Raw genomic sequence first — 27,018 nt, 5'->3', positions numbered from 1 at the left:
CGGTGCAGGTGGTGATCCACTCATTGTAGTTCTTGATGTCTTCCGTTAGGTTACTGATGTGCGTGAGGGGGTACAGAGTGTCGGTGCAAGTGATGATCCATTCATTGCAGTTCTTCATGTCTTCCGTTAGGTTGCTGCTGAGCGTGAAGGGGTCCAGGGTGTCGGTGCAGGTGTTGATCCGTTCATTATAGTTCTTGATGTCTTCCGTTAGGTTACTGAAGTGCGTGAGGGAGTCCAGGGTGTCGGTGCAAGTGGTGATCCATTTATTGCAGTTCTTGATGTCTTCCGTTAGGTTGCTGTTGATTTACTTGAGGGGTCCAGGGTGTCGGTGCAGGTGGTGATCCATTCATTGCAGTTCTTGATGTCTTCCTTTATTTTGCTGCTGTGCTTGAGGAGGCTAGGGTATCGGTGCAGGTGGTCATCCATTCATTGAAGTTCTTCATGTCTTCCGTTAGGTTGCAGCTATGCTTGAGGGGGTCCAGGGTGTCGGTGCAGGTGGTCATCCATTCATTGCATTTCTTGATGTCTTCCGTTAGGTTGCTGCTGTGCGTGGGGGGGGGTCCAGGGTGTCGGTGCAGGTGGTGATCCATTAATTGCAGTTATTAACGTCTTCCCTTAGGTTGCTGCTGTTCTTGAGGGGGTCCAGGTTGTCGGTGCAGGTGGTGATCATTCATTGCAGTTCTTGATGTCTTCCGTTAGGTTGCTGCTGTACTTGAGTGTGTCCAGGGTGTCGATGCAGGTGGTGATCCATTCATTGCAGTTCTTGATGTCTTCCGTTAGTTTGCTGCTGTGCTTGAGGAGTCCAGGGTGTTGTTGCAGGTGGGGATCCATTTATTGCAGTTCTTGATGTCTTCCGTTAGGTTGCTGTTGATTTGCTTGGGGGGTCCAGGGTGTCGGTGCAGGTGGTGATCCATTCATTGCAGTTCTTGATGTCTTCCTTTAGGTTGCTGCTGTGCTTGAGGGGGTCCAAGTTGTCGGTGCAGGTGGTGATCCATTCATTGCAGTTATTAATGTCTTCCCTTAGGTTGCGCTGTGCTTGAGGGGTCCAGAGTGTTGGTGCAGGTGGTGATCCATTCATTGAAGCTCTTGATGTCTTCCGTTAGGTTGCTGCTGATATGCTTGAGGGGTTCAGGGTGTCGGTGCAGGTCGTGATCCATTCATTGCAGTTCTTGATGTCTTCCTTTAGGTTGCTGCTGTGCTTGAGGGGACTAGGGTGTCGGTGGTGATCCATTCATTGAAGCTCTTGATGTCTTCCGTTAGGTTGCTGCTGTGCTTGAGGGTGTCCAGGGTGTCGATGCAGGTGGTGATCCATTCATTGTAGTTCTTGATGACTTCCGTTAGGTTGCTGCTGATATGCTTGAGGGGTTCAGGGTGTCGATGCAGGTGGTGATCCATTCATTGCAGTTCTTGATGTCTTCCGTTAGTTTGCTGCTGTGCTTGAGGGGTCCAGGGTGTTGGTGCAGGTTGCGATCCATTTATTGCAGTTTTTGATGTCTTCCGTTAGGTTGCTGTTGATTTGCTTTGGGGGTCGAGGGTGTCGGTGCAGGTGGTGATCCATTCATTGCAGTTCTTGATGTCTTCCGTTAGGTTACTGATGTGCGTGAGGGGGTACAGAGTGTCGGTGCAAGTGATGATCCATTCATTGCAGTTCTTCATGTCTTCCGTTAGGTTGCTGCTGAGCGTGAAGGGGTCCAGGGTGTCGGTGCAGGTGTTGATCCGTTCATTATAGTTCTTGATGTCTTCCGTTAGGTTACTGAAGTGCGTGAGGGAGTCCAGGGTGTCGGTGCAAGTGGTGATCCATTTATTGCAGTTCTTGATGTCTTCCGTTAGGTTGCTGTTGATTTACTTGAGGGGTCCAGGGTGTCGGTGCAGGTGGAGATCCATTCATTGCAGTTCTTGATGTCTTCCTTTATTTTGCTGCTGTGCTTGAGGAGGCTAGGGTATCGGTGCAGGTGGTCATCCATTCATTGAAGTTCTTCATGTCTTCCGTTAGGTTGCAGCTATGCTTGAGGGGGTCCAGGGTGTCGGTGCAGGTAGTGATCCATTCATTGCATTTCTTGATGTCTTCCGTTAGGTTGCTGCTGTGCGTGGGGGGGGGGGGGGGGGTCCAGGGTGTCGGTGCAGGTGGTGATCCATTAATTGCAGTTATTAACGTCTTCCCTTAGGTTGCTGCTGTTCTTGAGGGGGTCCAGGTTGTCGGTGCAGGTGGTGATCATTCATTGCAGTTCTTGATGTCTTCCGTTAGGTTGCTGCTGTACTTGAGTGTGTCCAGGGTGTCGATGCAGGTGGTGATCCATTCATTGCAGTTCTTGATGTCTTCCGTTAGTTTGCTGCTGTGCTTGAGGAGTCCAGGGTGTTGGTGCAGGTGGTAATCCAGTCATAGAAGTTCTTGATGTCTTCCATTAGGTTACTGCTGTTCTTGAGGGGTCCAGGGTGTGTCAGTGCAAGTGGGGATCCATTTATTGCAGTTCTTGATGTCTTCCGTTAGGTTGCTGTTGATTTGCTTGGGGGGTCCAGGGTGTCGGTGCAGGTGGTGATCCATTCATTGCAGTTCTTGATGTCTTCCTTTAGGTTGCTGCTGTGCTTGAGGGGGTCCAAGTTGTCGGTGCAGGTGGTGATCCATTCATTGCAGTTATTAATGTCTTCCCTTAGGTTGCGCTGTGCTTGAGGGGTCCAGAGTGTTGGTGCAGGTGGTGATCCATTCATTGAAGCTCTTGATGTCTTCCGTTAGGTTGCTGCTGATATGCTTGAGGGGTTCAGGGTGTCGGTGCAGGTCGTGATCCATTCATTGCAGTTCTTGATGTCTTCCTTTAGGTTGCTGCTGTGCTTGAGGGGACTAGGGTGTCGGTGGTGATCCATTCATTGAAGCTCTTGATGTCTTCCGTTAGGTTGCTGCTGTGCTTGAGGGGACTAGGGTGTCGGTGGTGATCCATTCATTGTAGTTCTTGATGACTTCCGTTAGGTTGCTGCTGATATGCTTGAGGGGTTCAGGGTGTCGATGCAGGTGGTGATCCATTCATTGCAGTTCTTGATGTCTTCCGTTAGTTTGCTGCTGTGCTTGAGGGGTCCAGGGTGTTGGTGCAGGTGGCGATCCATTTATTGCAGTTTTTGATGTCTTCCGTTAGGTTGCTGTTGATTTGCTTTGGGGGTCGAGGGTGTCGGTGCAGGTGGTGATCCATTCATTGCAGTTCTTGATGTCTTCCTTTAGGTTGCTGCTGTGCTTGAGGGGGCTAGGGTGTTGTTGCTGGTGGTCATGCATTCATTGAAGTTCTTCATGTCTTCCGTTAGGTTGCAGCTATGCTTGAGGGGGTCCAGGGTGTCAATGCAGGTAGTGATCCATTCATTGCAGTTATTAATGTCTTCCCTTAGGTTGCAGCTATGCTTGAGGGGCTAGGATGTCTGTGCAGGTGGTGATCCATTCATTGCAGTTATTAATGTCTTCCCTTAGGTTGCTGCTATGCTTGAGGGGGTCCAGGTTGTCGGTGCAGGTGGTGATCTATTCATTGCAGTTCTTGAGGTCTTCCATTAGGTTGCTGCTGTGCTTGAGGGGTCCAGGGTGTTGGTGCAGGTGGTGATGGATTCATTGAAGCTGTTGATGTCTTCCGTTAGGTTGCTGCTGTGCTTGAAGGGGTCCAGGGTGTCGGTGCAGGTGGTGATCCACTCATTGTAGTTCTTGATGTCTTCCGTTAGGTTACTGATGTGCGTGAGGGGCATCCAGAGTGTCGGTGCAAGTGATGATCCATTCATTGCAGTTCTTCATGTCTTCCGTTAGGTTGCTGCTGTGCTTGAGGGGATCCAGGGGGTTGGTGCAGGTGGTGATCCATTCATTGCAGTTCTTGATGTCTTCCGTTAGGTTGGTGCAGTGCATGCGGGAGTCCAGGGTGTTTGGGCACGTGGTGATCCATTCATTGAAGCTCTTGATGTCTTCCGTTAGGTTGCTGCTGAGCGTGAATGGGTCCAGGGTGTCGGTGCAGGTGTTGATCCATTCATTGTAGTTCTTGATGTCTTCTGTTAGGTTACTGAAGTGCATGAGGGAGTCCAGGGTGTCGGTGCAAGTGGTGATCCATTTATTGCAGTTCTTGATGTCTTCCGTTAGGTTGCTGTTGATTTACTTGAGGGGTCCAGGGTGTCGGTGCAGGTGTTGATCCATTCATTGCAGTTCTTGATGTCTTCCTTTATTTTGCTGCTGTGCTTGAGGAGGCTAGGGTATCGGTGCAGGTGGTCATCCATTCATTGAAGTTCTTGATGTATTTCGTTAGGTTGCAGCTATGCTTGAGGGGGTCCAGGGTGTCGGTGCAGGTAGTGATCCATTCATTGCATTTCTTGATGTCTTCCGTTAGGTTGCTGCTGTGCGTGGGGGGGTCCAGGGTGTCGGTGCAGGTGGTGATCCATTCATTGCAGTTATTAACGTCTTCCCTTAGGTTGCTGCTGTTCTTGAGGGGGTCCAGGTTGTCGGTGCAGGTGGTGATCATTCATTGCAGTTCTTGATGTCTTCCGTTAGGTTGCTGCTGTGCTTGAGTGTGTCCAGGGAGTCGATGCAGGTGGTGATCCATTCATTGCAGTTCTTGATGTCTTCCGTTAGTTTGCTGCTGTGCTTGAGGAGTCCAGGGTGTTGGTGCAGGTGGTGATCCATTCATAGAAGTTCTTGATGTCTTCCGTTAGGTTACTGCTGTTCTTGAGGGGTCCAGGGTGTGTCAGTGCAAGTGGTGATCCATTCATTGCAGTTCTTGATGTCTTCCTTTAGGTTGCTGCTGTGCTTGAGGGGGCTAGGATGTCAGTGCAAGTGGTGATCAATTCATTGTTGTTCTTGATGTCTTCCCTTAGGTTGCTGCTATGCTTGAGGGGGTCCAAGTTGTCGGTGCAGGTGGTGATCCATTCATTGCAGTTCTTGATGTCTTCCATTAGGTTGCTGCTGTGCTTGAGGGGTCCAGGGTGTTGGTGCAGGTGGTGATCGATTCATTGAAGCTGTTGATGTCTTCTGTTAGGTTGCTGCTGTGCTTGAAGGGGTCCAGGGTGTCAGTGCAGGTGGTGATCCATTCTATGTAGTTCTTGATGTCTTCCGTTAGGTTACTGATGTGCGTGAGGGGGTCCAGAGTGTCGGTGCAGGTGGTGATCCGTTCATTGCAGTTCTTGGTGTCTTCCGTTAGGTTGCTGGTATGCTTGAGGGGGTCCAGGGTGTCGGTGCAGGTCGTGATCCATTCATTGCAGTTCTTGATGTCTTCCTTTAGGTTGCTGCTGTGCTTGAGGGGACTAGGGTGTCGGTGGTGATCCATTCATTGAAGCTCTTGATGTCTTCCGTTAGGTTGCTGCTGTGCTTGAGGGTGTCCAGGGTGTCGATGCAGGTGGTGATCCATTCATTGTAGTTCTTGATGACTTCCGTTAGGTTGCTGCTGATATGCTTGAGGGGTTCAGGGTGTCGGTGCAGGTCGTGATCCATTCATTGCAGTTCTTGATGTCTTCCTTTAGGTTGCTGCTGTGCTTGAGGGGACTAGGGTGTTGGTGGTGATCCATTAATTGCAGTTCTTGATGTCTTACGTTAGGTTGCTGCAGTGCATGCGGGGGTCAAGGGTGTTTGGGCAGGTGGTGATCCATTCATTGAAGTTCTTGATGTCTTCCGTTAGGTTGCTGCTGAGCGTGAGGGGGTCCAGGGTGTCAGTGCAGGTGCTGATCCGTTCATTGCAGTTCTTGGTGTCTTCCGTTACGTTGCTGGTATCCTTGATGTGGCCCAAGGTGTTGGTACAGGTGGTGATCTATTCAGTGTAGTTCTTGATGTCTTCTGTTAGGTTACTGATGTGTGTGAGTGGGTCCAGGGTGTCGGTGCAAGTGGAGATCCATTTATTGCAGTTCTTGATGTCTTCCGTTAGGTTGCTGTTGATTTGCTTGGGGTGTCCAGGGTGTCGGTGCAGGTGGTGATCTATTCATTGTAGTTCTTGATGTCTTCCATTAGGTTGCTGCTGTGCTTGAGGGGGTCCAGGGTGTTGGTGCAGGTGGAGATCCATTCATTGTTGTTCTTGATGTCTTCCGTTAGGTTACTGATGTGCGTGAGGGGGTCCAGGTGTCGGTGCAAGTGGTGATCCATTCATTGCATTTCTTGATGTCTTCCGTTAGGTTGCTGCTGTGCGTGGGGGGGGGTCCAGGGTGTCGGTGCAGGTGGTGATCCATTAATTGCAGTTATTAACGTCTTCCCTTAGGTTGCTGCTGTTCTTGAGGGGGTCCAGGTTGTCGGTGCAGGTGGTGATCATTCATTGCAGTTCTTGATGTCTTCCGTTAGGTTGCTGCTGTACTTGAGTGTGTCCAGGGTGTCGATGCAGGTGGTGATCCATTCATTGCAGTTCTTGATGTCTTCCGTTAGTTTGCTGCTGTGCTTGAGGAGTCCAGGGTGTTGTTGCAGGTGGGGATCCATTTATTGCAGTTCTTGATGTCTTCCGTTAGGTTGCTGTTGATTTGCTTGGGGGGTCCAGGGTGTCGGTGCAGGTGGTGATCCATTCATTGCAGTTCTTGATGTCTTCCTTTAGGTTGCTGCTGTGCTTGAGGGGGTCCAAGTTGTCGGTGCAGGTGGTGATCCATTCATTGCAGTTATTAATGTCTTCCCTTAGGTTGCGCTGTGCTTGAGGGGTCCAGAGTGTTGGTGCAGGTGGTGATCCATTCATTGAAGCTCTTGATGTCTTCCGTTAGGTTGCTGCTGATATGCTTGAGGGGTTCAGGGTGTCGGTGCAGGTCGTGATCCATTCATTGCAGTTCTTGATGTCTTCCTTTAGGTTGCTGCTGTGCTTGAGGGGACTAGGGTGTCGGTGGTGATCCATTCATTGAAGCTCTTGATGTCTTCCGTTAGGTTGCTGCTGTGCTTGAGGGTGTCCAGGGTGTCGATGCAGGTGGTGATCCATTCATTGTAGTTCTTGATGACTTCCGTTAGGTTGCTGCTGATATGCTTGAGGGGTTCAGGGTGTCGATGCAGGTGGTGATCCATTCATTGCAGTTCTTGATGTCTTCCGTTAGTTTGCTGCTGTGCTTGAGGGGTCCAGGGTGTTGGTGCAGGTGGCGATCCATTTATTGCAGTTTTTGATGTCTTCCGTTAGGTTGCTGTTGATTTGCTTTGGGGGTCGAGGGTGTCGGTGCAGGTGGTGATCCATTCATTGCAGTTCTTGATGTCTTCCGTTAGGTTACTGATGTGCGTGAGGGGGTACAGAGTGTCGGTGCAAGTGATGATCCATTCATTGCAGTTCTTCATGTCTTCCGTTAGGTTGCTGCTGAGCGTGAAGGGGTCCAGGGTGTCGGTGCAGGTGTTGATCCGTTCATTATAGTTCTTGATGTCTTCCGTTAGGTTACTGAAGTGCGTGAGGGAGTCCAGGGTGTCGGTGCAAGTGGTGATCCATTTATTGCAGTTCTTGATGTCTTCCGTTAGGTTGCTGTTGATTTACTTGAGGGGTCCAGGGTGTCGGTGCAGGTGGAGATCCATTCATTGCAGTTCTTGATGTCTTCCTTTATTTTGCTGCTGTGCTTGAGGAGGCTAGGGTATCGGTGCAGGTGGTCATCCATTCATTGAAGTTCTTCATGTCTTCCGTTAGGTTGCAGCTATGCTTGAGGGGGTCCAGGGTGTCGGTGCAGGTAGTGATCCATTCATTGCATTTCTTGATGTCTTCCGTTAGGTTGCTGCTGTGCGTGGGGGGGGGGGGGGGGGTCCAGGGTGTCGGTGCAGGTGGTGATCCATTAATTGCAGTTATTAACGTCTTCCCTTAGGTTGCTGCTGTTCTTGAGGGGGTCCAGGTTGTCGGTGCAGGTGGTGATCATTCATTGCAGTTCTTGATGTCTTCCGTTAGGTTGCTGCTGTACTTGAGTGTGTCCAGGGTGTCGATGCAGGTGGTGATCCATTCATTGCAGTTCTTGATGTCTTCCGTTAGTTTGCTGCTGTGCTTGAGGAGTCCAGGGTGTTGGTGCAGGTGGTAATCCAGTCATAGAAGTTCTTGATGTCTTCCATTAGGTTACTGCTGTTCTTGAGGGGTCCAGGGTGTGTCAGTGCAAGTGGGGATCCATTTATTGCAGTTCTTGATGTCTTCCGTTAGGTTGCTGTTGATTTGCTTGGGGGGTCCAGGGTGTCGGTGCAGGTGGTGATCCATTCATTGCAGTTCTTGATGTCTTCCTTTAGGTTGCTGCTGTGCTTGAGGGGGTCCAAGTTGTCGGTGCAGGTGGTGATCCATTCATTGCAGTTATTAATGTCTTCCCTTAGGTTGCGCTGTGCTTGAGGGGTCCAGAGTGTTGGTGCAGGTGGTGATCCATTCATTGAAGCTCTTGATGTCTTCCGTTAGGTTGCTGCTGATATGCTTGAGGGGTTCAGGGTGTCGGTGCAGGTCGTGATCCATTCATTGCAGTTCTTGATGTCTTCCTTTAGGTTGCTGCTGTGCTTGAGGGGACTAGGGTGTCGGTGGTGATCCATTCATTGAAGCTCTTGATGTCTTCCGTTAGGTTGCTGCTGTGCTTGAGGGGACTAGGGTGTCGGTGGTGATCCATTCATTGTAGTTCTTGATGACTTCCGTTAGGTTGCTGCTGATATGCTTGAGGGGTTCAGGGTGTCGATGCAGGTGGTGATCCATTCATTGCAGTTCTTGATGTCTTCCGTTAGTTTGCTGCTGTGCTTGAGGGGTCCAGGGTGTTGGTGCAGGTGGCGATCCATTTATTGCAGTTTTTGATGTCTTCCGTTAGGTTGCTGTTGATTTGCTTTGGGGGTCGAGGGTGTCGGTGCAGGTGGTGATCCATTCATTGCAGTTCTTGATGTCTTCCTTTAGGTTGCTGCTGTGCTTGAGGGGGCTAGGGTGTTGTTGCTGGTGGTCATGCATTCATTGAAGTTCTTCATGTCTTCCGTTAGGTTGCAGCTATGCTTGAGGGGGTCCAGGGTGTCAATGCAGGTAGTGATCCATTCATTGCAGTTATTAATGTCTTCCCTTAGGTTGCAGCTATGCTTGAGGGGCTAGGATGTCTGTGCAGGTGGTGATCCATTCATTGCAGTTATTAATGTCTTCCCTTAGGTTGCTGCTATGCTTGAGGGGGTCCAGGTTGTCGGTGCAGGTGGTGATCTATTCATTGCAGTTCTTGAGGTCTTCCATTAGGTTGCTGCTGTGCTTGAGGGGTCCAGGGTGTTGGTGCAGGTGGTGATGGATTCATTGAAGCTGTTGATGTCTTCCGTTAGGTTGCTGCTGTGCTTGAAGGGGTCCAGGGTGTCGGTGCAGGTGGTGATCCACTCATTGTAGTTCTTGATGTCTTCCGTTAGGTTACTGATGTGCGTGAGGGGCATCCAGAGTGTCGGTGCAAGTGATGATCCATTCATTGCAGTTCTTCATGTCTTCCGTTAGGTTGCTGCTGTGCTTGAGGGGATCCAGGGGGTTGGTGCAGGTGGTGATCCATTCATTGCAGTTCTTGATGTCTTCCGTTAGGTTGGTGCAGTGCATGCGGGAGTCCAGGGTGTTTGGGCACGTGGTGATCCATTCATTGAAGCTCTTGATGTCTTCCGTTAGGTTGCTGCTGAGCGTGAATGGGTCCAGGGTGTCGGTGCAGGTGTTGATCCATTCATTGTAGTTCTTGATGTCTTCTGTTAGGTTACTGAAGTGCATGAGGGAGTCCAGGGTGTCGGTGCAAGTGGTGATCCATTTATTGCAGTTCTTGATGTCTTCCGTTAGGTTGCTGTTGATTTACTTGAGGGGTCCAGGGTGTCGGTGCAGGTGTTGATCCATTCATTGCAGTTCTTGATGTCTTCCTTTATTTTGCTGCTGTGCTTGAGGAGGCTAGGGTATCGGTGCAGGTGGTCATCCATTCATTGAAGTTCTTGATGTATTTCGTTAGGTTGCAGCTATGCTTGAGGGGGTCCAGGGTGTCGGTGCAGGTAGTGATCCATTCATTGCATTTCTTGATGTCTTCCGTTAGGTTGCTGCTGTGCGTGGGGGGGTCCAGGGTGTCGGTGCAGGTGGTGATCCATTCATTGCAGTTATTAACGTCTTCCCTTAGGTTGCTGCTGTTCTTGAGGGGGTCCAGGTTGTCGGTGCAGGTGGTGATCATTCATTGCAGTTCTTGATGTCTTCCGTTAGGTTGCTGCTGTGCTTGAGTGTGTCCAGGGAGTCGATGCAGGTGGTGATCCATTCATTGCAGTTCTTGATGTCTTCCGTTAGTTTGCTGCTGTGCTTGAGGAGTCCAGGGTGTTGGTGCAGGTGGTGATCCATTCATAGAAGTTCTTGATGTCTTCCGTTAGGTTACTGCTGTTCTTGAGGGGTCCAGGGTGTGTCAGTGCAAGTGGTGATCCATTCATTGCAGTTCTTGATGTCTTCCTTTAGGTTGCTGCTGTGCTTGAGGGGGCTAGGATGTCAGTGCAAGTGGTGATCAATTCATTGTTGTTCTTGATGTCTTCCCTTAGGTTGCTGCTATGCTTGAGGGGGTCCAAGTTGTCGGTGCAGGTGGTGATCCATTCATTGCAGTTCTTGATGTCTTCCATTAGGTTGCTGCTGTGCTTGAGGGGTCCAGGGTGTTGGTGCAGGTGGTGATCGATTCATTGAAGCTGTTGATGTCTTCTGTTAGGTTGCTGCTGTGCTTGAAGGGGTCCAGGGTGTCAGTGCAGGTGGTGATCCATTCTATGTAGTTCTTGATGTCTTCCGTTAGGTTACTGATGTGCGTGAGGGGGTCCAGAGTGTCGGTGCAGGTGGTGATCCGTTCATTGCAGTTCTTGGTGTCTTCCGTTAGGTTGCTGGTATGCTTGAGGGGGTCCAGGGTGTCGGTGCAGGTCGTGATCCATTCATTGCAGTTCTTGATGTCTTCCTTTAGGTTGCTGCTGTGCTTGAGGGGACTAGGGTGTCGGTGGTGATCCATTCATTGAAGCTCTTGATGTCTTCCGTTAGGTTGCTGCTGTGCTTGAGGGTGTCCAGGGTGTCGATGCAGGTGGTGATCCATTCATTGTAGTTCTTGATGACTTCCGTTAGGTTGCTGCTGATATGCTTGAGGGGTTCAGGGTGTCGGTGCAGGTCGTGATCCATTCATTGCAGTTCTTGATGTCTTCCTTTAGGTTGCTGCTGTGCTTGAGGGGACTAGGGTGTTGGTGGTGATCCATTAATTGCAGTTCTTGATGTCTTACGTTAGGTTGCTGCAGTGCATGCGGGGGTCAAGGGTGTTTGGGCAGGTGGTGATCCATTCATTGAAGTTCTTGATGTCTTCCGTTAGGTTGCTGCTGAGCGTGAGGGGGTCCAGGGTGTCAGTGCAGGTGCTGATCCGTTCATTGCAGTTCTTGGTGTCTTCCGTTACGTTGCTGGTATCCTTGATGTGGCCCAAGGTGTTGGTACAGGTGGTGATCTATTCAGTGTAGTTCTTGATGTCTTCTGTTAGGTTACTGATGTGTGTGAGTGGGTCCAGGGTGTCGGTGCAAGTGGAGATCCATTTATTGCAGTTCTTGATGTCTTCCGTTAGGTTGCTGTTGATTTGCTTGGGGTGTCCAGGGTGTCGGTGCAGGTGGTGATCTATTCATTGTAGTTCTTGATGTCTTCCATTAGGTTGCTGCTGTGCTTGAGGGGGTCCAGGGTGTTGGTGCAGGTGGAGATCCATTCATTGTTGTTCTTGATGTCTTCCGTTAGGTTACTGATGTGCGTGAGGGGGTCCAGGTGTCGGTGCAAGTGGTGATCCATTTATTGCAGTTCTTGATGTCTTCGGTTAGTTTGCTGCTGTGCTTGAGGGTGTCGATGCAGGTGGTGATCCATTCATTGCAGTTCTTGATGTCTTCCGTTAATTTGCTGCTGTGCTTGAGGGGTCCAGGGTGTTGGTGCAGGTGGTGATCCATTTATTGCAGTTTTTGATGTCTTCCGTTGGGTTGCTGTTGATTTGCTTGGGGGGGTCGAGGGTGTCGGTGCAGGTGATGATCCATTCATTGCAGTTCTTGATGTCTTCCTTTAGGTTGCTGCTGTGCTTGAGGGGGCTAGGGTGTTGGTGCTGGTGGTCATGCATTCATTGAAGTTCTTCATGTCTTCCGTTAGGTTGCAGCTATGCTTGAGGGGGTCCAGGGTGTCAATGCAGGTAGTGATCCATTCATTGCATTTCTTGATGTCTTCTGTTAGGTTGCTGCTGTCCGTTAGGGGGTCCAGGGTGTCAGTGCAGGTGGTGATCCATTCATTGCAGTTATTAATGTCTTCCCTTAGGTTGCTGCTATGCTTGAGGGGGTCCAGGTTGTCGGTGCAGGTGGTGATCTATTCTTTGCAGTTCTTGATGTCTTCCATTAGGTTGCTGGTGTGCTTGAGGGGTCCAGGGTGTTGGTGCAGGTGGTAATCGATTCATTGAAGCTATTGATGTCTTCCGTTAGGTTGCTGCTGTGCTTGAAGGGGTCCAGGGTGTCGGTGCAGGTGGTGATCCACTCATTGTAGTTCTTGATGTCTTCCGTTAGGTTACTGATGTGCGTGAGGGGGTCCAGAGTGTCGGGACAAGTGATGATCCATTCATTGCAGTTCTTCATGTCTTCCGTTAGGTTGCTGCTGTGCTTGAGGGGATCCAGGGGGTTGGTGCAGGTGGTGATCCATTCATTGCAGTTCTTGATGTCTTCCGTTAGGTTGGTGCAGTGCATGTGGGGGTCCAGGGTGTTTGGGCACGTGATGATCTATTCATTGAAGCTCTTGATGTCTTCCGTTAGGTTGCTGCTGAGCGTGAAGGGGTCCAGGGTGTCGGTGCAGGTGTTGATCCGTTCATTGCAGTTCTTGGTGTCTTCCGTTATGTTGCTGGTATCCTTGAGGGGGCCACAGGTGTTGTTGCAGGTGGTGATCCGTTCATTGTAGTTCTTGATGTCTTCCGTTAGGTTACTGAAGTGCATGAGGGAGTCCAGGGTGTCGGTGCAAGTGGTGATCCATTTATTGCAGTTCTTGATGTCTTCCGTTAGGTTGCTGTTGATTTACTTGAGGGGTCCAGGGTGTCGGTGCAGGTGGTGATCCATTCATTGCAGTTCTTGATGTCTTCCTTTATTTTGCTGCTGTGCTTGAGGAGGCTAGGGTATCGGTGCAGGTGGTCATCCATTCATTGAAGTTCTTCATGTCTTCCGTTAGGTTGCAGCTATGCTTGAGGGGGTCCAGGGTGTCGGTGCAGGTAGTGATCCATTCATTGCATTTCTTGATGTCTTCCGTTAGGTTGCTGCTGTGCGTGAGGGGGTCCAGGGTGTCGGTGCAGGTGGTGATCCATTCATTGCAGTTATTAACGTCTTCCCTTAGGTTGCTGCTGTTCTTGAGGGGGTCCAGGTTGTCGGTGCAGGTGGTGATCATTCATTGCAGTTCTTGATGTCTTCCGTTAGGTTGCTGCTGTGCTTGAGTGTGTCCAGGGTGTCGATGCAGGTGGTGATCCATTCATTGCAGTTCTTGATGTTTTCTGTTAGTTTGCTGCTGTGCTTGAGGAGTCCAGGGTGTTGGTGCAGGTGGTGATCCATTCATAGAAGTTCTTGATGTCTTCCATTAGGTTGCTGCTGTGCGTGGGGGGGGGAGTCCAGGGTGTCGGTGCAGGTGGTGATCCATTAATTGCAGTTATTAACGTCTTCCCTTAGGTTGCTGCTGTTCTTGAGGGGGTCCAGGTTGTCGGTGCAGGTGGTGATCATTCATTGCAGTTCTTGATGTCTTCCGTTAGGTTGCTGCTGTACTTGAGTGTGTCCAGGGTGTTGGTGCAGGTGGTGATCCATTCATAGAAGTTCTTGATGTCTTCCGTTAGGTTACTGCTGTTCTTGAGGGGTCCAGGGTGTGTCAGTGCAAGTGGTGATCCATTTATTGCAGTTCTTGATGTCTTCCGTTAGGTTGCTGTTGATTTACTTGGGGGGTCCAGGGTGTCGGTGCAGGTGGTGAATCATTCATTGCAGTTCTTGATGTCTTCCTTTAGGTTGCTGCTGTGCTTGAGGGGGCTAGGGTGTTGTTGCTGGTGGTAATGCATTCATTGAAGTTCTTCATGTCTTCCGTTAGGTTGCAGCTGTGCTTGAGGGGGTCCAGGTTGTCGGTGCAGGTGGTGATCATTCATTGCAGTTCTTGATGTCTTCCGTTAGGTTGCTGCTGTGCTTGAGTGTGTCCAGGGTGTCGATGCAGGTGGTGATCCATTCATTGCAGTTCTTGATGTCTTCCGTTAGTTTGCTGCTGTGCTTGAGGAGTCCAGGGTGTTGGTGCAGGTGGTGATCCATTCATAGAAGTTCTTGATGTCTTCCGTTAGGTTACTGCTGTTCTTGAGGGGTCCAGGGTGTGTCAGTGCAAGTGGTGATCCATTTATTGCAGTTCTTGATGTCTTCCGTTAGGTTGCTGTTGATTTGCTTGGGGGGTCCAGGGTGTCGGTGCAGGTGGTGATCCATTCATTGCAGTTCTTGATGTCTTCCGTTAGGTTACTGCTGTTCTTGAGGGGTCCAGGGTGTGTCAGTGCAAGTGGTGATCCATTTATTGCAGTTCTTGATGTCTTCCGTTAGGTTGCTGTTGATTTGCTTGGGGGGTCCAGGGTGTCGGTGCAGGTGGTGATCCATTCATTGCAGTTCTTGATGTCTTCCTTTAGGTTGCTGCTGTGCTTGAGGGGGCTAGGATGTCGGTGCAGGTGGTGATCCATTCATTGCAGTTATTAATGTCTTCCCTTAGGTTGCTGCTATGCTTGAAGGGGTCCAAGTTGTCGGTGCAGGTGGTGATCCATTCATTGCAGTTCTTGATGTCTTCCGTTAGGTTGCTGCTGTACTTGAGGGATCCAGGGTGTTGGTGCAGGTGGTGATCGATTCATTGAAGCTGTTGATGTCTTCCGTTAGGTTGCAGCTATGCTTGAGGGGGTCCTGGGTGTCGGTGCAGGTAGTGATCCATTCATTGCATTTCTTGATGTCTACCGTTAGGTTACTGATGTGCGTGAGGGGGTCCAGAGTGTCGGTGCAAAAGATGATCCATTCATTGCAGTTCTTGATGTCTTTCTTTAGATTGCTGCTGTGCTTGAGGGGGCTAGGGTGTCGGTGCAGGTGGTCATCCATTCATTGCATTTCTTGATGTCTTCCGTTAGGTTGCTGCTGTACTTGCGGGGTCCAGGGTGTTGGTGCAGGTGGAGATCCATTCATTGAAGTTCTTGATGTCTTCTGTTAGGTTACTGATGTGCGTGAGGGGGTCCAGGGTGTCGATGCAGGTGGTGATCCATTCATTGCAGTTCTTGATGTCTTCCGTTAGGTTGCTGCTGTGCGTGAGGGGATCCAGGGGGTTGGTGCAGGTGGTGATCCATTCATTGCAGTTCTTGATGTCTTCCATTAGGTTGGTGCAGTGCATGCGGGGGTCCAGGGTGTTTGGGCATGTGGTGATCCATTCATTGAAGCTCTTGATATCTTCCGTTAGGTTGCTGCTGTGCGTTAGGGGGTCCAGGGTGTTGGTGCAGGTGTTGATCCGTTCATTGCAGTTCTTAGTGTCTTCCGTTATGTTGCTGGTATCCTTGAGGGGGCCACAGGTGTTGTTGCAGGTGGTGATCCATTCATTGTAGTTCTTGATGTCTTCCGTTAGGTTACTGATGTGCGTGAGGGAGTCCAGGGTGTCGGTGCAAGTGGTGATCCATTTATTGCAGTTCTTGATGTCTTCCGTTAGGTTGCTGTTGATTTACTTGAGGGGTCCAGGGTGTCGGTGCAGGTGGTGATCCATTCATTGCAGTTCTTGATGTCTTCCTTTATTTTGCTGCTGTGCTTGAGGAGGCTAGGGTATCGGTGCAGGTGGTCATCCATTCATTGAAGTTCTTCATGTCTTCCGTTAGGTTGCAGCTATGCTTGAGGGGGTCCAGGGTGTCGGTGCAGGTAGTGATCCATTCATTGCATTTCTTGATGTCTTCCGTTAGGTTGCTGCTGTGCGTGAGGGGGTCCAGGGTGTCGGTGCAGGTGGTGATCCATTCATTGCAGTTATTAACGTCTTCCCTTAGGTTGCTGCTGTTCTTGAGGGGGTCCAGGTTGTCGGTGCAGGTGGTGATCATTCATTGCAGTTCTTGATGTCTTCCGTTAGGTTGCTGCTGTGCTTGAGTGTGTCCAGGGTGTCGATGCAGGTGGTGATCCATTCATTGCAGTTCTTGATGTTTTCTGTTAGTTTGCTGCTGTGCTTGAGGAGTCCAGGGTGTTGGTGCAGGTGGTGATCCATTCATAGAAGTTCTTGATGTCTTCCATTAGGTTGCTGCTGTGCGTGGGGGGGGGGGTCCAGGGTGTCGGTGCAGGTGGTGATCCATTAATTGCAGTTATTAACGTCTTCCCTTAGGTTGCTGCTGTTCTTGAGGGGGTCCAGGTTGTCGGTGCAGGTGGTGATCATTCATTGCAGTTCTTGATGTCTTCCGTTAGGTTGCTGCTGTACTTGAGTGTGTCCAGGGTGTTGGTGCAGGTGGTGATCCATTCATAGAAGTTCTTGATGTCTTCCGTTAGGTTACTGCTGTTCTTGAGGGGTCCAGGGTGTGTCAGTGCAAGTGGTGATCCATTTATTGCAGTTCTTGATGTCTTCCGTTAGGTTGCTGTTGATTTACTTGGGGGGTCCAGGGTGTCGGTGCAGGTGGTGAATCATTCATTGCAGTTCTTGATGTCTTCCTTTAGGTTGCTGCTGTGCTTGAGGGGGCTAGGGTGTTGTTGCTGGTGGTAATGCATTCATTGAAGTTCTTCATGTCTTCCGTTAGGTTGCAGCTGTGCTTGAGGGGGTCCAGGTTGTCGGTGCAGGTGGTGATCATTCATTGCAGTTCTTGATGTCTTCCGTTAGGTTGCTGCTGTGCTTGAGTGTGTCCAGGGTGTCGATGCAGGTGGTGATCCATTCATTGCAGTTCTTGATGTCTTCCGTTAGTTTGCTGCTGTGCTTGAGGAGTCCAGGGTGTTGGTGCAGGTGGTGATCCATTCATAGAAGTTCTTGATGTCTTCCGTTAGGTTACTGCTGTTCTTGAGGGGTCCAGGGTGTGTCAGTGCAAGTGGTGATCCATTTATTGCAGTTCTTGATGTCTTCCGTTAGGTTGCTGTTGATTTGCTTGGGGGGTCCAGGGTGTCGGTGCAGGTGGTGATCCATTCATTGCAGTTCTTGATGTCTTCCGTTAGGTTACTGCTGTTCTTGAGGGGTCCAGGGTGTGTCAGTGCAAGTGGTGATCCATTTATTGCAGTTCTTGATGTCTTCCGTTAGGTTGCTGTTGATTTGCTTGGGGGGTCCAGGGTGTCGGTGCAGGTGGTGATCCATTCATTGCAGTTCTTGATGTCTTCCTTTAGGTTGCTGCTGTGCTTGAGGGGGCTAGGATGTCGGTGCAGGTGGTGATCCATTCATTGCAGTTATTAATGTCTTCCCTTAGGTTGCTGCTATGCTTGAAGGGGTCCAAGTTGTCGGTGCAGGTGGTGATCCATTCATTGCAGTTCTTGATGTCTTCCGTTAGGTTGCTGCTGTACTTGAGGGATCCAGGGTGTTGGTGCAGGTGGTGATCGATTCATTGAAGCTGTTGATGTCTTCCGTTAGGTTGCAGCTATGCTTGAGGGGGTCCTGGGTGTCGGTGCAGGTAGTGATCCATTCATTGCATTTCTTGATGTCTACCGTTAGGTTACTGATGTGCGTGAGGGGGTCCAGAGTGTCGGTGCAAAAGATGATCCATTCATTGCAGTTCTTGATGTCTTTCTTTAGATTGCTGCTGTGCTTGAGGGGGCTAGGGTGTCGGTGCAGGTGGTCATCCATTCATTGCATTTCTTGATGTCTTCCGTTAGGTTGCTGCTGTACTTGCGGGGTCCAGGGTGTTGGTGCAGGTGGAGATCCATTCATTGAAGTTCTTGATGTCTTCTGTTAGGTTACTGATGTGCGTGAGGGGGTCCAGGGTGTCGATGCAGGTGGTGATCCATTCATTGCAGTTCTTGATGTCTTCCGTTAGGTTGCTGCTGTGCGTGAGGGGATCCAGGGGGTTGGTGCAGGTGGTGATCCATTCATTGCAGTTCTTGATGTCTTCCATTAGGTTGGTGCAGTGCATGCGGGGGTCCAGGGTGTTTGGGCATGTGGTGATCCATTCATTGAAGCTCTTGATATCTTCCGTTAGGTTGCTGCTGTGCGTTAGGGGGTCCAGGGTGTTGGTGCAGGTGTTGATCCGTTCATTGCAGTTCTTAGTGTCTTCCGTTATGTTGCTGGTATCCTTGAGGGGGCCACAGGTGTTGTTGCAGGTGGTGATCCATTCATTGTAGTTCTTGATGTCTTCCGTTAGGTTACTGATGTGCGTGAGGGAGTCCAGGGTGTCGGTGCAAGTGGTGATCCATTTATTGCAGTTCTTGATGTCTTCCGTTAGGTTGCTGTTGATTTACTTGGGGGGTCCAGGGTGTCGGTGCAGGTGGTGATCCATTCATTGCAGTTCTTGATGTCTTCCTTTAGGTTGCTGCTGTGCTTGAGGGTGCTAAGGGTATCGGTGCAGGTGGTCATCCATTCATTGAAGTTCTTCATGTCTTCCGTTAGGTTGCAGCTAAGCTTGAGGGGGTCCACGGTGTCGGTGCAGGTAGTGATCCATTCATTGCATTTCTTGATGTCTTCCGTTAGGTTGCTGCTGTGCGTGAGGAGGTCCAGGGTGTCAGTGCAGGTGGTGATCCATTCATTGCAGTTATTAACGTCTTCCCTTAGGTTGCTGCTGTTCTTGAGGGGGTCCAGGTTGTCGGTGCAGGTGGTGATCATTCATTGCAGTTCTTGATGTCTTCTGTTAGGTTGCTGCTGTGCTTGAGGGTGTCCAGAGTGTTGATGCAGGTGGTGATCCATTCCTTGCAGTTCATGATGTCTTCCGTTAGTTTGCTTCTTTGCTTGAGGGGTCCAGGGTGTTAGTGCAGGTGGTGATCAATTCATTGAAGTTCTTGATGTCTTCCATTAGGTTGCTGCTGTGCTTGAAGGGGTCCAGGGTGTCGGTGCAGGTGGTGATCCATTCATTGTAGTTCTTGATGTCCTCTGTTAGGTTACTGATGTGCGTGAGGGGGTCCAGGGTGTCGGTGCAAGTGGTGATCCATGTATTGCAGTTCTTGATGTCTTCCGTTAGGTTGCTGTTGATTTGCTTGGGGGGTCCAGGGTGTCGGTGCAGGTGGTGATCCATTCATTGCAGTTCTTGATGTCTTCCTTTAGGTTGCTGCTGTGCTTGAGGGGGCTAGGGTGTCAGTGCAGGTGGTGATCCATTCATTGCAGTTATTAATGTCTTCCCTTAGGTTGCTGCTATGCTTGAGGGGGTCCAGGTTTTCGGTGCTGGTGGTGATCCATTCATTGCAGTTCTTGATGTCTTCCATTAGGTTGCTGCTGTGCTTGAAGGGGTCCAGGGTGTCGGGGCAGGTGGTGATCCATTCATTGTAGTTCTTGATGTCTTCCGTTAGGTTACTGATGTGCGTGAGGGGGTCCAGGGTGTCGGTGCAAGTGATGATCCATTTATTGCAGTTCTTGATGTCTTCCGTTAGGTTGCTGCTGTGCATTAAGGGGTCCAGGGTGACGGTGCAGGTGGTGATCCATTCATTGAAGTTCTCGAAGTCTTGTGTTAGGTTGCTGCTGTGCTTGCGGGGTCCAGGGTGCCGGTGCAGGTGGTGATCCATTTATTGTAGTTCTTGATGTCTTCCATTAGGTTGCTGCTGTGCTTGCGGGGTCCAGGGTGTCGGTGCAGGTGGTGATCCATTCATTGCATTTCTTGATGTCTTCCGTTAGGTTGCTGCTGTGCGTGAGGGGGTCCAGGGTGTCGGTGCAGGTGGTGATCCATTTATTGAAGTTCTTGATGTCTTCCGTTAGGTTGCTGTTGATTTACTTGAGGGGTCCAGGGTGTCGGTGCAGGTGGTGATCCATTCATTGCAGTTCTTGATGTCTTCCTTTATTTTGCTGCTGTGCTTGAGGAGGCTAGGGTATCGGTGCAGGTGGTCATCCATTCATTGAAGTTCTTCATGTCTTCCGTTAGGTTGCAGCTATGCTTGAGGGGGTCCAGGGTGTCGGTGCAGGTGGTCATCCATTCATTGCATTTCTTGATGTCTTCCGTTAGGTTGCTGCTGTGCGTGGGGGGGGGGGGGTCCAGGGTGTCAGTGCAGGTGGTGATCCATTCATTGCAGTTATTAACGTCTTCCCTTAGGTTGCTGCTGTTCTTGAGGGGGTCCAGGTTGTCGGTGCAGGTGGTGATCATTCATTGCAGTTCTTGATGTCTTCCGTTAGGTTGCTGCTGTGCTTGAGTAGTCCAGGGTGTTGGTGCAGGTGGTGATCCATTCATAGAAGTTCTTGATGTCTTCCGTTAGGTTACTGCTGTTCTTGAGGGGTCCAGGGTGTGTCAGTGCAAGTGGTGATCCATTTATTGCAGTTCTTCATGTCTTCCGTTAGGTTGCTGTTGATTTGCTTGGGGGGTCCAGGGTGTCGGTGCAGGTGGTGATCCATTCATTGCAGTTCTTGATGTCTTCCGTTAGGTTGCTGCTGTACTTGAGTGTGTCCAGGGTGTCGATGCAGGTGGTGATCCATTCATTGCAGTTCTTCATGTATTCCGTTAGGTTGCTGCTGTGCTTGAGGGGGTCCAGGGTGCCGGTGCAGGTGGTGATCCATTTATTGTAGTTCTTGATGTCTTCCATTAGGTTGCTGCTGTGCTTGCGGGGTCCAGGGTGTCGGTGCAGGTGGTGATCCATTCATTGCATTTCTTGATGTCTTCCGTTAGGTTGCTGCTGTGCGTGAGGGGGTCCAGGGTGTCGGTGCAGGTGGTGATCCATTCATTGCAGTTATTAACGTCTTCCCTTAGGTTGCTGCTGTTCTTGAGGGGGGACAGGTTGTCGGTGCAGGTGGTGATCATTCATTGCAGTTCTTGATGTCTTCCGTTAGGTTGCTGCTGTGCTTGAGTGTGTCCAGGGTGTCGATGCAGGTGGTGATCCATTCATTGCAGTTCTTGATGTCTTCCGTTAGTTTGCTGCTGTGCTTGAGTAGTCCAGGGTGTTGGTGCAGGTGGTGATCCATTCATAGAAGTTCTTGATGTCTTCCGTTAGGTTACTGCTGTTCTTGAGGGGTCCAGGGTGTGTCAGTGCAAGTGGTGATCCATTTATTGCAGTTCTTGATGTCTTCCGTTAGGTTGCTGTTGATTTGCTTGGGGGGTCCAGGGTGTCGGTGCAGGTGATGATCCATTCATTGCAGTTCTTGATGTCTTCAGTTAGGTTGCTGCTGTACTTGAGTGTGTCCAGGGTGTCGATGCAGGTGGTGATCCATTCATTGCAGTTCTTGATGTCTTTCGTTAGTTTGCTGCTGTGCTTGAGGAGTCCAGGGTGTTGGTGCAGGTGGTGATCCATTCATAGAAGTTCTTGATGTCTTCCGTTAGGTTACTGCTGTTCTTGAGGGGTCCAGGGTGTGTCAGTGCAAGTGGTGATCCATTTATTGCAGTTCTTGATGTCTTCCGTTAGGTTGCTGTTGATTTGCTTGGGGGGTCCAGGGTGTCGGTGCAGGTGGTGATCCATTCATTGCAGTTCTTGATGTCTTCCTTTAGGTTGCTGCTGTGCTTGAGGGGGCTAGGATGTCGGTGCAGGTGGTGATCCATTCATTGCAGTTATTAATGTCTTCCCTTAGGTTGCTGCTATGCTTGAAGGGGTCCAAGTTGTCGGTGCAGGTGGTGATCCATTCATTGCAGTTCTTGATGTCTTCCATTAGGTTGCTGCTGTGCTTGAGGGGTCCAGGGTGTTGGTGCAGGTGGTGATCGATTCATTGAAGCTGTTGATGTCTTCCGTTAGGTTGCTGCTGTGCTTGAAGGGGTCCAGGGTGTCGGTGCAAAAGATGATCCATTCATTGCAGTTCTTGATGTCTTTCTTTAGATTGCTGCTGTGCTTGAGGGGGCTAGGGTGTCGGTGCAGGTGGTCATCCATTCATTGCATTTCTTGATGTCTTCCGTTAGGTTGCTGCTGCGCGTTAGGGGGTCCAGGGTGTCGGTGCAGGTGGAGATCCATTCATTGAAGTTCTTGATGTCTTCTGTTAGGTTGCTGCTGTGCTTGAGGGTGTCCAGGGTGTCGATGCAGGTGGTGATCCATTCATTGCAGTTTTTCATGTATTCCGTTAGGTTGCTGCTGTGCGTGAGGGGATCCAGGGTGTTTGGGCACGTGGTGATCCATTCATTGAAGCTCTTGATATCTTCCGTTAGGTTGCTGCTGTGCGTTAGGGGGTCCAGGGTGTTGGTGCAGGTGTTGATCCGTTCATTGCAGTTCTTAGTGTCTTCCGTTATGTTGCTGGTATCCTTGAGGGGGCCACAGGTGTTGTTGCAGGTGGTGATCCATTCATTGTAGTTCTTGATGTCTTCCGTTAGGTTACTGATGTGCGTAAGGGAGTCCAGGGTGTCGGTGCAAGTGGTGATCCATTTATTGCAGTTCTTGATGTCTTCCGTTAGGTTGCTGTTGATTTACTTGGGGGGTCCAGGGTGTCGGTGCAGGTGGTGATCCATTCATTGCAGTTCTTGATGTCTTCCTTTAGGTTGCTGCTGTGCTTGAGGGTGCTAGGGTATCGGTGCAGGTGGTCATCCATTCATTGAAGTTCTTCATGTCTTCCGTTAGGTTGCAGCTAAGCTTGACGGGGTCCACGGTGTCGGTGCAGGTAGTGATCCATTCATTGCATTTCTTGATGTCTTCCGTTAGGTTGCTGCTGTGCGTGAGGAGGTCCAGGGTGTCAGTGCAGGTGGTGATCCATTCATTGCAGTTATTAACGTCTTCCCTTAGGTTGCTGCTGTTCTTGAGGGGGTCCAGGTTGTCGGTGCAGGTGGTGATCATTCATTGCAGTTCTTGATGTCTTCTGTTAGGTTGCTGCTGTGCTTGAGGGTGTCCAGAGTGTTGATGCAGGTGGTGATCCATTCCTTGCAGTTCATGATGTCTTCCGTTAGTTTGCTTCTTTGCTTGAGGGGTCCAGGGTGTTGGTGCAGGTGGTGATCAATTCATTGAAGTTCTTGATGTCTTCCATTAGGTTGCTGCTGTGCTTGAAGGGGTCTAGGGTGTCGGTGCAGGTGGTGATCCATTCATTGTAGTTCTTGATGTCCACCGTTAGGTTACTGATGTGCGTGAGGGGGTCCAGGGTGTCGGTGCAAGTGGTGATCCATGTATTGCAGTTCTTGATGTCTTCCGTTAGGTTGCTGTTGATTTGCTTGGGGGGTCCAGGGTGTCGGTGCAGGTGGTGATCCATTCATTGCAGTTCTTGAAGTCTTCCTTTAGGTTGCTGCTGTGCTTGAGGGGGCTAGGGTGTCAGTGCAGGTGGTGATCCATTCATTGCAGTTATTAATGTCTTCCCTTAGGTTGCTGCTATGCTTGAGGGGGTCCAGGTTTTCGGTGCTGGTGGTGATCCATTCATTGCAGTTCTTGATGTCTTCCATTAGGTTGCTGCTGTGCTTGAAGGGGTCCAGGGTGTCGGGGCAGGTGGTGATCCATTCATTGTAGTACTTGATGTCTTCCGTTAGGTTACTGATGTGCGTGAGGGGGTCCAGGGTGTCGGTGCAAGTGATGATCCATTTATTGCAGTTCTTGATGTCTTCCATTAGGTTGCTGCTGTGCATTAAGGGGTCCAGGGTGACGGTGCAGGTGGTGATCCATTCATTGAAGTTCTCGAAGTCTTGTGTTAGGTTGCTGCTGTGCTTGAGGGGGTCCAGGGTGCCGGTGCAGGTGGTGATCCATTTATTGTAGTTCCTGATGTCTTCCATTAGGTTGCTGCTGTGCTTGCGGGGTCCAGGGTGTCGGTGCAGGTGGTGATCCATTCATTGTAGTTCTTGATGTCTTCCATTAGGTTGCTGCTGGTATGCTTGAGGGTGTCCAGGGTGTCGGTGCAGGAGGTGATCCATTCATTGCAGTTCTTGATGTCTTCTGTTAGGTTGCTGCTGTGCTTGAGGGGTCCAGGGAGTAGGTACAGGTGGTGATCCATTCATTGAAGTTCTTGATGTCTTCCGTTAAATTGCTGCTGTGCATGAAGGGGTCCAGGGTGTCACTGCAGGTGGTGATCCATTCATTGAAGTTCTTGATGTCTTCTATTACGTTGCTGCTGGTATGCTTGAGAGGGCCAGGGTGTTGCTGCGGGTGGTGATCCATTCATAGCAGTTCTTGATGTCTTCCGTTAGGTTGCTGCTGTGTGTGATGGGTCCAGGGTGTCGGTGCAGGTGGTGATCCATTCAATGACTTATTTGATGTCTTCTATTAGGTTGCTGCTCTGCGTGAGGGGGTCCAGGATGTTGGTGGAGGTGGTGATGCATTCATTGTAGATCTTGATGTCTTCCGTTAGGTTGTGTCTGTGCGTGTGGGGGTGCAGGGTGTCGGTGCAGGTGGAGATCCATTCATTGCAGTTCTTGGTGTCTTCCGTTAGATTGCTCCTGGTATGCTTGAGGGGGCCAGGGTGTTGCTGTGGGTGGTGATCCATTCATAGCAGTTCTTGATGTCTTGCGTTAGGTTGCTACTCTGCGTGAGGGGGTCCATGGTGTTGGTGCTGGTGGTGATCCATTCATTGTAGTTCTTGATGTCTTCCGTTAGGTTGCTACTGGTTTGCTTGAGGGAGTCCAGGGTGTCAGTGCAGGTGGTGATCTATTCATTAAAGTTCTTGATGTCTTCCGCTAGGTTGTTGCTGTGCTTGAGAGGTTCCAGGGTGTCAGTGCCGCTGGTGATCCATTCATTGCAGTTCTTGGTGTCTTCCGTTAGGTTGCTGCTGTGCTTGAGGGGGTCCAGGGTGTCGGTGCAGGTGGAGATCCATTCATTGAAGTTCTTGATGTCTTCCGTTAGGTTGCTGATGCGCGTGAGGGGGTCCAGGGTGTCGGTGCAGGCGGTGATCCATCATTGCAGTTCTTGATGTCTTCCGTTAGGTTGCTGCTGTGCTTGAGGGTGTCCAGGGTGTCGATGCAGGTGGTGATCCATTCATTGCAGTTCTTCATGTCTTCCGTTAGGTTGCTGCTGTGCTTGAGGAGGTCCAGGGGGTTGGTGCAGGTGGTGATCCATTCATTGCAATACTTGATGTCTTCCTTTAGGTTGCTGATGCGCGTGAGGGGGTCCAGGGTGTCGGTGCAGGCGGTGATCCATCATTGCAGTTCTTGATGTCTTCCGTTAGGTTGTTGGTATTCTTGAGGGGGTCCAGGGTTTCCGGGCAGGTGGTGATCCATTCATTGTAGTTCTTGAAGTCTTCCGTTAGGTTGTTGGTATCATTGAGGGTATCATGGGGTTGAACTTTGCATTATAAACGATGTTAAGTTAGCATGGCTTATTAGAAGTTTAAATGCCACTTTTTCCTTTTCTGCTTTGCTTTGCACATGGCACGCAATGGCGCTATTGTTTAGAGAAGTATGAGTATTTTCACTACACACAAGAATAACTTGTTTTTATGTACATCCACATAGTCTCATGAGTTTAGTCTGTACAGTTAGTGCCGCGACAGTCAAGGTCGTCTTGAACACCGTGTCTGTTGTTCAGAATGATCAGCACACGTTCTAGACATAACACACATGCAGCTGCGGCCAGCCCTGATACTGGCGTGTTTAATAATGCACTGTGCAGGCATGATCACACACACTTGGAGAACATTCGCAAGCTGGGAGCTTGTGCAGAACTCAATGTGATCCACTTCTGCTGATACCTGAGGTATGGGTCCGTCCATGTAAGCCTATGAGACCTTTTATAGATATAAAATAATCTACTAGCAAGGGCGAAATATAGGTATAATTCAGACCTGTTTCCACATTGCATTATAATGTGCTTTCTCCCTTTGTATTTTATGGAGTAATAACTATGCTGACAACCTTGTTGCTAATAGTATGTTTACTTGTGACAAAAGAGTGTTCTTGTTTTCCACAACTCCTAAGGTACCCTAAGTCGCCTGTTCTGGGTTGTCTAATCATTGGTATTTTTGCTATTGGAGAAGAGCCAATGAGACACTGATGCTACTTTGCTAAGGGGATGTTGGACCCTAAGGTGAGTTTTGGCACACCCTAATTCACTAAGGTTCTACCTCTCTTGTGTACAGTGCTGTGTAGGAGCGGAATCCCTGCTACAAGGGGGCCCAGGGTGTTGGTGCAGATGGTGATCCATTCATTGAATTTCTTGAGGTCTTCCGTTAGGTTGCTGCTGTGCTTGGAGGGTCCAGGGTGTTGGTGCAGGGGGTGATACATTCATTGCAGTTCTTGATGTCTTCCGTTAGGTTGCTGGTGTGCTTGAGGGGGTCCAGGGTGTCGGTGCATGTGGTGATCCATTCATTGCAGTTCTTGATGTCTTCTGTTAGGTTGCTGCTATGCTTGAGGGTGTCCAGGGTGTCGGTGCATGTAGTGATCCATTCATTGCATTTCTTGATGTCTTCCGTTAGATTGCTGTTGTGCGTAAGGGGTATTACAAAGTAGACATGTAGATTTGGATAAATAAGTATTTATTTAAGTTACATGGAGCAGTCCCTAGGCATGTCTGCATCTGCATCAACTGCCTTCATCCTCTGAGCAGCTCCTCAGAACATTCTAAGATGGCATGGTAACCATCACTAGGTTACATCCACAATAAGGATGCTGGGATACAACACATCTCCCCTTCTTAAATTTAATAAACAATGTATATACAAAATTACACTTGTTTTCAAAGATAACATTTAACTAATGAATGCATGAAAAATGGATAGTAAACAATGTAACATATTGTACACCTATCTATGAATAAATGTACACTGAATAAACTACTAACATTCATAACCATCTTGCCAGTTTGGACGTTTCTTAATGCGTGGCACTGTTTATTGCAGGCACTTTTTCATTTTTCCCACTTGATGTTGTGCCTTCTGGTTTTCCTATCAAAATAAGTCTCTCCGCAGAATTGCACACTGTGACACTACGAACATTCCATTTCTTTCCATCCGACAACCATACATTACTTCCCTTCATCCTGACAATGCTTTTAGGTTTTTACCACTTTGACATTAGAGACCCATGGGTGGTGAATATCTTAGTTCTTACCTAATCACCAACAGTGAACTCTCTTCTTTCCCTTTTTAATTTGTCATTATGTCTCTTAGTGTATTTGTCTTGATGTTCACGAACCCTGTCCATCAAACCCTTCTTGTCTATGCAATATGTACTTTCTTTAAGCATCCACGCTGTAGACACTCTGGTACCTGCCTG

At 49.6% G+C, this 27,018-nt stretch overlaps 1 protein-coding gene across 4 annotated transcripts in view; it reads left to right on the top strand.

Moving 5' to 3' along the window:
• LOC147736865 (uncharacterized) overlaps window positions 1–27,018 on the top strand; it is a 120,463-nt gene that overhangs the window by 16,845 nt on the left and 76,600 nt on the right. For 2 of the 4 annotated variants that reach the window (XM_086953539.1, XM_086953538.1), the window contains exon 2: window positions 25,723–25,831. The exons of the other annotated variants lie outside the window; for them this stretch is intronic. The gene's annotated coding sequence lies outside the window, so the exon portion shown is untranslated. The remainder of the gene's footprint in view (window positions 1–25,722; window positions 25,832–27,018) is intronic. 4 annotated transcript variants of the gene reach the window in all.

The sequence above is a fragment of the Lissotriton vulgaris genome, chromosome 1_2, assembly GCF_964263255.1.
Source record: "Lissotriton vulgaris chromosome 1_2, aLisVul1.2, whole genome shotgun sequence".
In the NCBI taxonomy this organism is placed as follows: domain Eukaryota; kingdom Metazoa; phylum Chordata; class Amphibia; order Caudata; family Salamandridae; genus Lissotriton; species Lissotriton vulgaris.
Note: the sequence above shows the minus strand (reverse complement) of the source record. Positions and strands in the feature narration are given on the sequence as shown.